General features: G+C 36.1%; 1 long non-coding RNA gene across 1 annotated transcript; it reads right to left on the bottom strand.

The window, feature by feature from the left end:
* Nucleotides 1-533: 533 nt before the first annotated feature.
* On the bottom strand, nucleotides 534-6,286 carry LOC135088397 (uncharacterized). Its single transcript, XR_010261037.1, has 3 exons — nucleotides 6,201-6,286; nucleotides 3,815-3,888; nucleotides 534-781 (listed from the first exon to the last, which is right to left on the bottom strand). It is a non-coding gene; the product is annotated as an uncharacterized LOC135088397 (long non-coding RNA).
* Between the last annotated feature and the right edge of the window lie 7,011 nt (nucleotides 6,287-13,297).

Genomic DNA, 13,297 nt, shown 5'->3' with positions numbered 1-13,297 from the left:
AGGCAACTTAAAAAAGTACATTCTGTGTTTTTATTATTATTTAGGCAGTTAAATACTGCACAGTATTTAGTACACCATTTTCTTTATTTTCTTCCATCATACACAAGAATACGCGTGCGTGAGTCAATGTTCGCTCGTATGTGAGGCCTTGTCGAATAGTATCCTGTAGGTGGGCCATCGTGCGTGTTTTGTTTTCGATGTAAACTCGCGGAGATGAACAGGCCTGCTACTACTTCTTTTTCTTCTTGTTACACTCTTGACAGAGTGCTACTTACTACTAAATGCGTCTAAAATCTTAAGTAAGGGAAGTTAACACATTGAAGGACAGTAACGTCCACGGGCGTTCAAGTAGTAAAGAATGATACGACAGAACGCCTATAGACGTCATAGTGTTTACCCGTTTTACATTGACACTACGCCCATAGGCAATAATGTAAATAAGTAGTGTCATTTGGGAAGTTATTCTTAACTTATTGTCCTATCCACCAAAGTGTTAAACTGATGAAAACAAAAGATAATAATCGTTGTAATGATTTATTTTCACTCTTTAGTTGCCTGACTTGACTACGGTGACTCGCGGAGCAGGTAGAGCTTTTCCGGCTTGGCCAGCGCCTTTATACTTTCTGCAGTACGTTATTGGTTTCACTTCCGCATACCCCTTTATATTTCCATGACGAACGATACTTGCAAGGTTTAAGTCCTTTATATGTACTGAAGGATACTTGGAGTCGTCAACACACACCACCACCTCCGTGCCCACATGATGACACGGATAGGATTGCTAAAATAAGAAATTTATTAAAGTAAAGATAAGATAATTTTTAAAGATGCTCAGAGCAGTTGCTGACCCAGCTTTGCCCGCGATTATTTTATTAATTACTAGCGGCCCGCCCTGTGTGCGATATATGTAAGTATACCGATACAGGGCAGAAACGATAAGTGATCTCACTCATACAATACAAGATATCCAAACACTGGTTACTGATCCTGAAAGTGCTTCATGAGCTCTATCCAACGGTACTAGTAATAGGTTACAAAATAAACTGGATCTATCCGAAAATTCAATGTTTCCAGCTTCCATACATTTAGTACCGCCACAGTCATGGCCTTCATGTCTTGATAATATTAGCAAGGAAAGCCTAATGTTTTCCGTGAATTATTTTGAATAAGAATGCAAGTAAGAGTTTATTTTAAGAATTTAATTATTTAATTAAAAAAATATTGTGTGGCTGGCACATTAGTATGGAGGCTGAAAACATTGAATTTTTGGATAGATCCTGTTAATTCTGTGACCTATTACTGATACCGTTTGAAAGAGCTTGTGAAGCACTTAAGTACATGATCAGTAATCAGTTTTTCGATATCTTGTATAGTTTAGACATAATCGAGTGAGATCACTTATCGTATACTAAGTATTTAACAAAAAGTAAAAAACATAAATAAAAAAGTATGCCTGAGTTCACTAAAAATTCCCTATTTTTATTTTACCCCCTTCAAATCGGACAGAGATTAAGGCGTTCAAGCGAACAAACAAACTCTTCAATTTATAATAATAGTAATACCACAGAATAATAATAAATACTAGGTACGTACAGAAGTTTTACTTCGCGAAGGTATTTAAAAAAATGTATGCTCAATGTTACCACTTAGGCCCAGTTTTTTGATTCATAGCTAAAATAACTAATTGTTAAATTTTGCTACTAATGGTTAAATATTAACAAAATGTAAACAATTAGTTAAAAAATGTACTAAAAGTCAAGCTAACCATTGTTCGAAAAACATTTTTTTCTGATATTTAACCACTTGTCATTTGACATCTGTCAAATTTGACCATTGGTTAATTTAACTACGAATCAAAAAACCGGGCCTTAGTTATACCACTTAGTTCAAAAGTAGGTACACTTTTACTTAACGTACATATTAACTAAACCTAAATTGAAGAAATAAAATAAAACTAAGAGTAAAAATTTAAATATGTACGAGTTTTCTAAATAAAAAAAATCATTCAAATCGCTGCCTTGGGGAAAGGTGCCCAGAAGGCTGGCCACATTGCCACGCTAGATGGCCAGGCTAATGCGTTGGCCAAGGTATAGGCCAGCCTTTGAATCGTAAGATGTCTCAAGTAAGCCCTGAGACATCTTACGAAACAGTTTGTGGGCGCTTGGTCCCCACTGGCCCAGAGTTTCAACTACAAACGGCTCAAATATGTCTCATTGAGATTTTCATGTTTGCGCCGCTTGAAGTCCTCTGCAGAAGCAGTAGCCGACCCACCTTGACGCCGGTAGAAGGAAGATGCGAGGGCGCTAAAGTGTCAAGGCAAACTACACTAAAGGTTTACTTATTAACTTACCTATTAAAAAATTGCTTTAAATTGTCACAGATCGGCATAAATTATATGTTAATCTGGATTACAAACAATAATACTGATAATACTGTAAAGTTTCAAATTTGGCATAGAGATAGTTTGAGTCCCGGGAAAGGACATAGGATAGTTTTTATCCCGGTTTTTGAAACAGGGACGTAGTAAAGACATAGGATGCGTTTGACCGAAAATAGAATTGTTAGCACTAATAAGAATAAAATGGCGTTCTTTTGTGTTAAAAAAATATATGGAAAATGTCACTATTGAAGTTAGCAAACGTGTCTTCGTCGAAAACCATGCTAAAGTTTTGGGCGGTTGCCATGGCTTACAATTTCTTACAAATTCTATTTTCGACCAAACGCCACCATACTCTATTATCTCTGAACTTAATAGAAGAGAACTTAATAGGAGTGACAGCTGTCACCCGCACCATACTTCAGAGAAAATGAAGTGCTCGTATAAATGTAAATACCTAAACCTTAAAAGGAATTGTTTTTGTTATAAATCCAAACCGTGTGTTGTAGGTATGTGAGCAAACTTTACGCTCCGAGGACGTCTTCTTTCAAGCCTTTTAAAAAATATGGCTAATTGTATACGATAAATTCTTAACAAATTAGGTAACGAAAAGGAACAGTACTTAATAACATAGACAATCGATATTGTTTCAAAGTCAAAAAAAGTTTTACCTACATATCATCACGATTTTAAGTACAAGTTTTGTGATTCCAAATATCGCAACGCACACTTGTACCTAATCTACTTAGGCCTAGTTTTTTGATTCTTAGTTAAAATAACTAATTGTTAAATTTTTCAACATAATGGTTAAATATTAACAAAATGTAAACAAATAGTTAAAAATGTACTAAAAGTCAAGTTAACCATTGTTCGAAAATCATTTTTTTCTGATATTTAACCACTTGTCATTTGACATAGCTGTCAAATTATTTTAACTAAGAATCAAAAAAAAAACTGGGCCTTAGCCAGTCATTGCTTTCATTTATTGTTAAGTCAAACCTAATGCTATGATAACTTCAAAATAAATGATTTACTAAAAGAAAAAATCAAAATCCTTTGGTAAAATTGCATGTACAACTTGATGTGGTACAAGTCAATTAAAAATATAACTTTAACTTATAAATACCGAAAAATGATTTAATTGTAATCCACACTAACTTACGCTTCTAAGTAGGTACTAAGTTAGAAACACTGTATGATTAAATTTAACAAAATTACAAACTAAACATGCATTTTCAAAAATTACATGAAAGTAATGAAAAAAAAAAACTTAAAAAAAAACACACCGTGTTCATTATCACGGCAAAACCATAAATGGCCGATATTCAATGTATTTAGTTGGGTATCGCTCAATAAATATTTTACGAAATATGAGGGTGGTACAATTTACCCGGCGGTACAATTTACCGAACTCTCCCTTATAATAAGTAGACGAACCGTTATTTCGTATACAATAGAGTTGCCTGCAAAGTATCGAGTTTCACCATGCACAGCGGCCGCAGTGTTGTCACCTAAAAGTGAAAAACAATTTGCTAAATAAATGCCAATTTCATCATTTTTTTTAAAGATTTATTAGTAAGAGTGAGATCACCACATAGTCGAGCGGCGGCGGGAACCGAACCCGCGTTCCCCGGATCAGGAGTCAGCCAGTCCGTCCCCTTCACCGTTCGAATAAGTAATAAATCATTATCTTCTATAAATATTTTTATTTAATGAAAATAATCAATATTTAAGTACTACCCGTTCGCGCTAAGTTTGACGGTCCGTAGAATGAGCGTCCCCCTCCCCCAACCGCAATTAAACGCAATTAGTTAGTGATTAAACGCAATTAAAGTGTCTTAATTTAGGCAAATACACAATTTTTATCAATAATAATAAATCTAAAATAGTTTAAATACATATAGTTTGATAAAGTTATAGACGCTTCCCTTCGAGTGACGTCATATCGCCAGCGGCAAACTTAAAGCGAACGGATAGTAGCTATCATTGCTTAAAATCTGTAATTAGGTCGCGTGAACTGTCATGGGTCGCGCGACCTGTCATTGGCCTTTGATCGTGCCGGCGATGGCGATCTGCACGCGTTGATGTGGTTGAAGCTTTAGAAGAAAATATTAAAAGTGACTTTAGATGAGTAATTGCTTGCTTCTGAAATATAATTGTGTTAACGACAGACAACTACGGAACCCTATACTGAGGCACGGCACGCACCGTAGAATGGGGTTACTTTGACCAATTTTAAACTTTGAAGGTCCATTTATCTTTTAAATTTGTGGGTGTAAAAAATACAAAAAAAAGTCTAATAATCGGTTTTTATAGCACTCTCGATTCGTGTAATAAAAAATGAAAAAATATGTCTCAATTTTGAGAAAAAAAAAAATAGTATGTGATCAAAGCTAAAAGAAGAATGGGGTTTCTTTGATATCCCCAGATTTTATTGCGTAAATAGAAAGTAACCTCAATTATCCCAATCCCAACTAATATTATAAATGCGAAAGTAACTCTGTCTGTCTGTCTGTCTGTCTGTCTGTCTGTCTGTCTGTTACGCTTTCCCGCTTAAACCTCGCAACCGATTTTGATGAAATTTGGCATAGAGATAGTTTGAGTCCCGGGAAAGAACATAGGATAGTTTTTATCCCGGTTTTTGAAACAGGGACGCGCGCGATAAAGTTTTTCTGTGACAGACAAAATTCCACGCGGGCGAAGCCGCGGGCGGAAAGCTAGTAATACCAATAAATTTAAAAAAATCAAAATCTGCCAACGGGATAAATAGTTATTGACATTTTTGTCCTATGGGGTAACTCTGATCTAGTAAAAGACATCAAATAATTAACTGTATTTCGTTACTAAAATGTTGGTATTAAAATTTTAGCATTCTATCAGTATTATTCATTGATTTTACGAACGAAAAGAACTTAGATATAATTAAACTTCACAAAATAAAATCTAAAAAATAATTATAAAAATTATGATTTGTCTTAAAAAAAATCAACAATATTAAATTTATGCAACAAAACAATAAGAGTCATAGAAATTCACTTAAGTCATACAAATTCTGCAATATCAATATTAAAAAAATTGGACACATTCAACGTTACTATCTAGAATTGCAAAAGGTTTTGGTTTTGGCTGGTAGATTAATTATTTCACTTGTCCTAATTTCAGATATATCATCGCGAACCAAGTAGGTATAGTCTCTGGGGACAATTTGATCAATTTTGATCAATCTCACACCATATACCCTATCAATGACACCCCGCATCAAACAAACTCAAGTCATTCCATTATCTTTGAAGTTAGAAAAACATTAAGCAAGCACTATATGGGTTAATCGATCATAGGCCACATGATGGAGTATATCTAGATTCATTTTATTATCACATAAATAAATACACATGAAGTTTTGCAACACAATTATTTAGCTATAAATAGAGAATAACATTCTATTAACCTTTTTTAATTAAAATTAAAGGCGAATTTCCCGCGTGTTCTCAAAAAAGGAATTGACACTTTGACAGTTCTTCAGTGTTGCTAATCTAAAAAAGAAACTACCAAATTGCGTTTCGTTTTACTCGATTCGTGATTTTATACAAAATGGAAGTTTCGATCAAAGTCATCCCGTGAAACAAAGTAACCCCATTCTACGGCACTTAGCAATTTTTTTAAATTTTTGTTGAAGTCCAAGGATGGTTTTTACGGCGAGTAAAATTCGAATAATTTCCGGGAAACCCTAAAAACAGTCATTTTTTCACGCGGGCGAAGCGGGCGGAAAACTAGTAAATAAAATAAAAATTATTCAAGTGATTATTGGTAGCAAACAACATACCGTAAATGCCTTTTGCGCATAATCTTGCCTCACAAGTGGCGAGCAGAACCAGGAGTACTACAGAGCAGCTCGCCGCGATCATCTTGGCGCTGAGAGCAGTGGAATGGCTGGCAGCCTCGGACCTGCCCTACTTATACTCAGCTTCTGCAATAAATCATTTAGTTATTACTGCCACCGTAAATAACAATTTAACTTGATTGTCTGAAACAATTTTATAACCTTTCTTGTAGTTAAGGCTTGGTATTTCTGCTAAAGTAGGTATTTCGCGCTGTCAAAATCTGCGCGCGCAATACTTCGCCGAAGACAGCGCGCCAAAGAGCTCTCGCGGCTACACAGTATAGAAATACGCAGTTTAGAAATACGCAGTTGGTTAGGTTAGGTTGACTTCCTTCCTTCGCGTCACACTCACAGCACTCTAATACAAATCATATCCAAGTGATACAAATTAAAACAACTTTCAAAATTTTTGGGAATATATTTTGGAATCGAATAAATATAGAATATAACTGCCAAAGTAAACACGGTTCAAAGAGTCGTGGCGTCACCCGACCTTCCGGAAGTTCCGCGCCGGCACAAAATATAACAGAAGGTAAACTCATGTATGTACCTCGCTTTGCATACCTCTCTCGCTCGCACGCTCGGCCGTCGCGCTAGGGTTGTCTTGTCATGTGTTGCGTATATTTCGTTATGATAGAAAAATGTTACTCTTAATACTATGCAAGAAAAACAGTAACAGATATCCACGTATACTTATTTATATTTAGTACGTTATTATAGTAATAGTTTGCAAACAAATACACGAGAAGGAAGTAGTATTTAGTTGAGTGGTTGACACTATTATCCAACTAATATTATAAATGCGAAATTTGCGAAATGCGAAGTTTAGATATCTGGATGTTTGTTGCTCTTTCACGCAAAAACTACTGAACGGATTTTGATGTAACTTTACAGTATTATTGTTTATAACCCTGAATAACATATAGGCTATAATTTATGACGATCTGTGACAAACTAAATTTCACGCCGCGGGCAAAAGCTAGTTATCCAATAATTCCTAAAACCTCTCTAAAACAATTCGATATATATAAAATATATATATATATAAATATATATATATATATATATAAAAGAAAGTCGTGTTAGTTACACCACTTATAACTCAAGAACGGCTGAACCGATTTAGCTGAAAATTGTCAGGGAGGTAGTTTAGAGCCAGGAGAAGGACATAGGATACTTTTTATCCCGTTTGAAATAAAAAAAAGTCTGCTTATTTATTGCCAGTAAGGCGGAACAAAGTTCGCCGGGTCAGCTAGTTCCTAATAATTGAGTTGGCTTTCAATTTCAATTGAAATTCAAATAAATAACTTACTTACCTCCCCGAATCAACTGGTAATTTAAAAAATGAAAATTCGGTATTTAATGATAAGTTTAAGCAACCAAATACCGAACAATATTATAATACGACTTTTTCTGTTCACTCATTTTCGTCAATTTCGCAAAACAAAATAATAATCACAGGCGGTTGACCGGCGCGTGACTCAAGCGAACCACAGCGAACGTGTGGCGAACGTCTGTCGCGCCACGTCGCGCTCGCATTCGTCCAAGACAGTCTTGCTAGAGCGGTGTCTATGTGTGCGTGGCTCGAGCGCGTTTAGTATGGAGTTTGCCTTCTGTTATATTTTGTGGCGCCGGCTAGAAGAATTTCAAGATTACGTCACCCGACCTATCGGTAGATCCTCGGGAGCTTGAGCGATTGGAAAAACATTTTATGATCAGTTACTCGTAGTAGCGATTATTTAGAGCTTGGATAATAAATTATAGTTGTTGCAATTCACAAAGCTTTGCATGTGGTTAATTACATTAATCAGTACACGCATCAATTTTGTTCAGTCTTTTTGTTTATTAATACATAAAAATATCATACTAAAATTGCATACATATTTGTTTGTATTGGTCTGGGTGTTTTATTTCCATAATTTATGTATAACGTATGTACGGGGCTCTGTATCGAAAATCACTATGAGCAATAAGCATCACACACGGTTACCTGGAGTGCATTACCGCAGCAAAAAGCTTGCCATCTTAAATGAACGGTATAATATCGAGGTTTCGTCAGTACAGTTGCGAACAAAGGTGTTTGTGTAGTGTAGTTGAGTTGAGAGGTCAGATTATTGAAATAATAAAACGAACATTTTATTTTTAAAATACATTATAATAATAATTTACATTACAGATAACAATGAGAGGATGACATTGCAAGGTGGTGCCAGTCCAGTCTTAAATCCGTTGATATATGCTGCATCTGCCATGTTTTTGGCTATAAGATTCTTCTATCTTACGGCTTAGACCTTTAGCTACAGACCTTAGACAGTATTTTTGTGAAAATTCTTACGCATGGTGGAGGAAGGGACGCTCTAGACACTCAAGTCTACAAGGAGTCACATGAACTCCAGTTTTAAATCCGTTGACATCTGCTGCATCTGCCATCTTTTTGGTTAGAAGATTCTTCCATCTTGCAGCGTAGACCTTTAGCTACAGACCTTAGACAGTATTTTTGTGAAAATTCTTACGCGTGGTGGAGGAAGGGACGCTCTAGACACTCAAGTCTACAAGGAGTCACATGAACTCCAGTTTTAAATCCGTTGACATCTGCTGCATCTGCCATCTTTTTGGCTAGAAGATTCTTCTATCTTGCAGCTTAGACCTTTAGCTACAGACCTTAGACAGTATTTTTGTGAAAATTCTTACGCATGGTGGAGGAAGGGACGCTCTAGAGACTCAAGTCTACAAGGAGTCATATGAACTCCAGTTTTTAATCCGTTGACATCTGCTGCATCTGCCATCTTTTTGGCTAGAAGATTCTTCTATCTTACAGCTTAGACCTTAGACAGTATTTTTTATTATTTATTTGTGTCAGTGTGCTCTTTTAAAGACGACTTGTATGTAGGTACTATTAAAATGTAATTTTAACTCATTGCTTTTGTCTCATTTGAGGAATGTACTATGTAGTAGAGTCTTCGTTTAAAAGGATGCGAAAGATTTAAATTTCAATAGGTAGACAAAATTGATAATTTTTAATTATCAAAAATTTAAGCTTTCTCCATAACACTGATATTATTATACTGTGACTCATCAAAGTCATCATTGTCAAAAATATTGACAAATCGCGAACTGTCACGGCCAAAAAACTGACACGCGTCCGTCCTCCGTAAGCGCCACCGCGCGACTGATTGAGATTGTCCAAGCCGTCATGGACGATTTTTTCCACATTTTTTAACATAGTAACTAAATAAGACGCAATATAAAAATTTCATCCGTTAAAAGCCCTCAAGTTATTTCTGAACTTTAGTTTAGTAAAAGATTTAGAATCTCAAATCGCTTATTTTAAAAATAAAACCATAAATAGAAAACGAATAGAGGTAACTTTGGGAATTTATTCTATCGAGTCAACTTCATCAAATCGTGTTTCCATCCATTAATAGCCCTCGAAAATATCCTCAACTATGCCCAATAAAAATCTTAGCCTTTAATTTTACTGTTTAGTACCTCAAAAATGAAAAATGAAAACCTCATTTTCGCCATTTTCTCTGCTACCCGGCCTTAAATATTAAATTAAAATTAGATTTATTAAACGCGCCGCGGATTTTGCCGCATTCTCAGTGTTACTATTGTTAAGGGGTACGTACTTATACCTTGTGAAACATTACATTAAACATATGGTAGTATTGAAAATTATTGTTTTACTAAAAGAAATAAGTAAAAACATTTTTGCGTAATTTTTTATAAAGCATTTTTAGTTGGAGTTAAACTATCAAAAGGACTGGTTTGTAGTTACCATGAGGAAGAGATAAGAAGACGGGAGGATTGCCTTTGACTTGCAGCGGGTCAACCAGTGCGAAAAAATGTCGACTAAAGTACGGCCAACTAGCAGCGATACAAAAGGTCGATTCGACTGTTGAACTGACAATCTATTCTGTCTCTTCCCATTTTGTGTATTTGTCGTAATGTCTCGTTCTCTCGCCAAAATACGTCAAAGTCAAATCCTTAGGCTGGGTTGCACCATATTACTTTAACTTTGACAAACGTCAAAAATCTGTCAAATTCCATACAAAAAGCACCGGTTATCGTCATAGTTACCGTTAAAGATAGGTGGTGCAACCCACCCCTACTATTCCAAATGACCATGACATTGGGTTTGTTTACATTTGGTATCGCTTCTCGTTGGCCGTACTTTACTTACTTTTAATTTAATAATAATTTCCAAAAATAAAAAAACATTTTTTCGTCAGTTCAGCTCGCACCTAAGTTCACGGCTGTGCTCCGATGTGAATGCTCGAAGAAAAAACTTGAATTTTTACTTTATAAAGTCGACTGCTAAAAATAAATCAGGAATGTTTGAAATCTCTTGCTATAATTAGAAGACATTGAATTTATTAAGTATTTGACTGCCTGTCTTAAAAGTTCGCTACATTGGACATTCGAATAATTTGTTCAATCTACAGTTAATAAGTACGTGCTAAAATTATTTTATTTTCTTGGTGATTAATATTTGTTACCTATTATTTGGTTTGTAAGGTTTTATTTTGCAATGTCACTACAGTTTTATTTATATTCATGTTTCCACAAACTACTCGCAGCATCAAAATTGTTTCTGAAGCGAAGTAATTAAGTCGGAGTAAATTCCGGAAAGTTGTTGTGTTCGAGCGTAATAAGTGCGGAGGGAAGGGAGACGCGGAAAAGTATCGATACCAGAACTATCGATGTTTGTGAAAGTAATAATTTTTAAATCCATTCATTCATGCCTTAAAACATTTTCTAGGGATTAAAATTATTTTATTTTCTAAGTACGGACGACGGCACGTCAACGTAACCACTGTGGGTTCTTGTGCAGTTGTAATAGGGGCGAGTTTGCAACAAAAGTGGGTAACCTGATGTGCTGTCGTGTGTACAATTCAAAAGTACTTCCCTAGTATATTTTATCAGAGTAAATACAAATGAGTAGGTCATCTTCATAGAAACGCCCGAGCGCGCCAATAAAAGAGCGGCGCGCACGCACACATTGACAAACTTTAGCGTGGATTAGCGGTGAATTGCCCTGAATTTTGTCAGTGTGTGCGTGCGCGCCGCATACGTATTGGCGCGAGCTCACATTACAAACCTCGCTCGGTGCTTTTCTATGAAGATGACCTAGGTACTCATTTGTATTTACTCTGATTTTATGACCATTTATAATTTAAGTTTCCAAAATATTTCATTTATGATTATTTCTATGGTGTTATGCTCTCAATCCCTCCCGTGCGGTTAAAGCGTATCGCAGTGATTCAATGTAGAATGTAGATGATTGGAGAGAGAGCCATCTGTCAGCCTCCGCGGGACTACCTTCTGTGTATAGTTATCGATAGTTTTGCGCTCCCAAATCGATACTATTACGGCTCTCCCTACGGAAGGAAGGATCATCCATCATCGGTGGCCGACGGCGGATTTTTGTCGGCAAATGCGATGCGATGTGGAAAGCTAATTTATTTTCGCTAAGCAATCATCGGGACACACAAACCGAAGGTAATTGCCGTTTCCTTGGCGACGGTACACCGGAATGTTGGCAGAGTAAACTCAATGTAATTCGTTGTCTAATGTATGTGAGATGAACAGGAAATCATGCTCTGTTTGGACAAGATTGCTTTTAGTGGAAACCGAATAAACGCACTGCAACAAAATAAAAACATGAAGGACATTGATGTCGAGCCCTTTCATAGATACTTCCTTTGTAATATTCAAAAATAATCCACAACAATATCGTATTTTACTCACAATCGCGGGAAGAGCCTGGATGCGGGCAGCGCAGGACCGTTCATTGTGGAAAACCTTGGGGGAGGCCTTTGTCCAGCAGTGGACGTCATTTGGCTGAAACGAACGAACGAACGAACGAACTCACAATCCAATTCCTAAACGTAATCCTTCATTCCTTAAGTCTTGGGCCTTTCTTATTGTGCAATACAATAGTTTTGGTCTCTTTAACTTTTAAAAGACCTCGCCGTTATAAAATTAGTTACCAACATTTCTATCTAATAAATTGCTGAAAGGTCAGCAGAGAAATATTGCGCACAATAGTAATAAAATTTTGAGAAACGTAACAAAGGCGAATTCACATTTTTGTAATAAATCATGATTCCAAAGGGCTTCTAAATAAATAAAATGAGAGTAACTTTTGACTTGTAACGAGATATAAACTGGACGGGTAATAAGCCCAGGGGGAAAAGGGGGGAGGGGGGAGGATAAAAGCCTATCATGGTGGAAGTATTGGGGACGCGTCAGCAGAATCGGCCGGCCGTAAAAAGTCCCTTCAGTAAAATGGTTCTAATTCTTCATTTTTACATTATAGGGGATGGATGAAAAGTGATTATCATGGCGGGCATTTTGCGTAATAGTTGCTTCTTGTCTTCCGATATTACGCGGATGTTCGCTGGGAGAGGCTTTTAGCGCTCGTCGGAGCCTGGCAAACACGGCGACGTTCAGCTGACTTACGAAACGAATAAGCTGTACGGTACCTCTGTAGAAGTTACCGGTAACTTGAGTAAATAAATCTGTTTGTATTTGATTTTATAAATAAGAAGATTCGTTTATAATTAACATCATATTTATTGAAATCATCCAAGCAAGCAATATCTATAAATGTAAGATTTTATTCACCTCTACCTTAACCGAAAGCATATCATAATATAATAATAATAATATATTACCACAGCAACTAGATAATAGGCAAATATACCTAACTAACCACATTCATGACTCAAGCAAGATCTAATTTTGCGATCAAAGGAGCGCTTGTCCCTTGTGGGACTCAGAGCCCCAACCACAGTCTTCGGAAACTGGAGCGTAAACCAAGTACCTAATAGCTAATGATAAAATCTAAAATATGATTTGAATGAGTTTTCTGATATTAACATTATAAATAAACCTACTCATTATTCAAGTCTGTTACAAAGAACAAACATTTATCGCTTATTCAAGCTCCGAAATAATGACTTTGAAGATAAAACTCCAGTACATTTTGGACGAGCCCTACAATTTGGGATATATTTTTACAAATTGTGTAAATT

The sequence above is a fragment of the Ostrinia nubilalis genome, chromosome 3 (genome assembly GCF_963855985.1).
Source record: "Ostrinia nubilalis chromosome 3, ilOstNubi1.1, whole genome shotgun sequence".
Taxonomy (NCBI): domain Eukaryota; kingdom Metazoa; phylum Arthropoda; class Insecta; order Lepidoptera; family Crambidae; genus Ostrinia; species Ostrinia nubilalis.
Note: the sequence above shows the minus strand (reverse complement) of the source record. Positions and strands in the feature narration are given on the sequence as shown.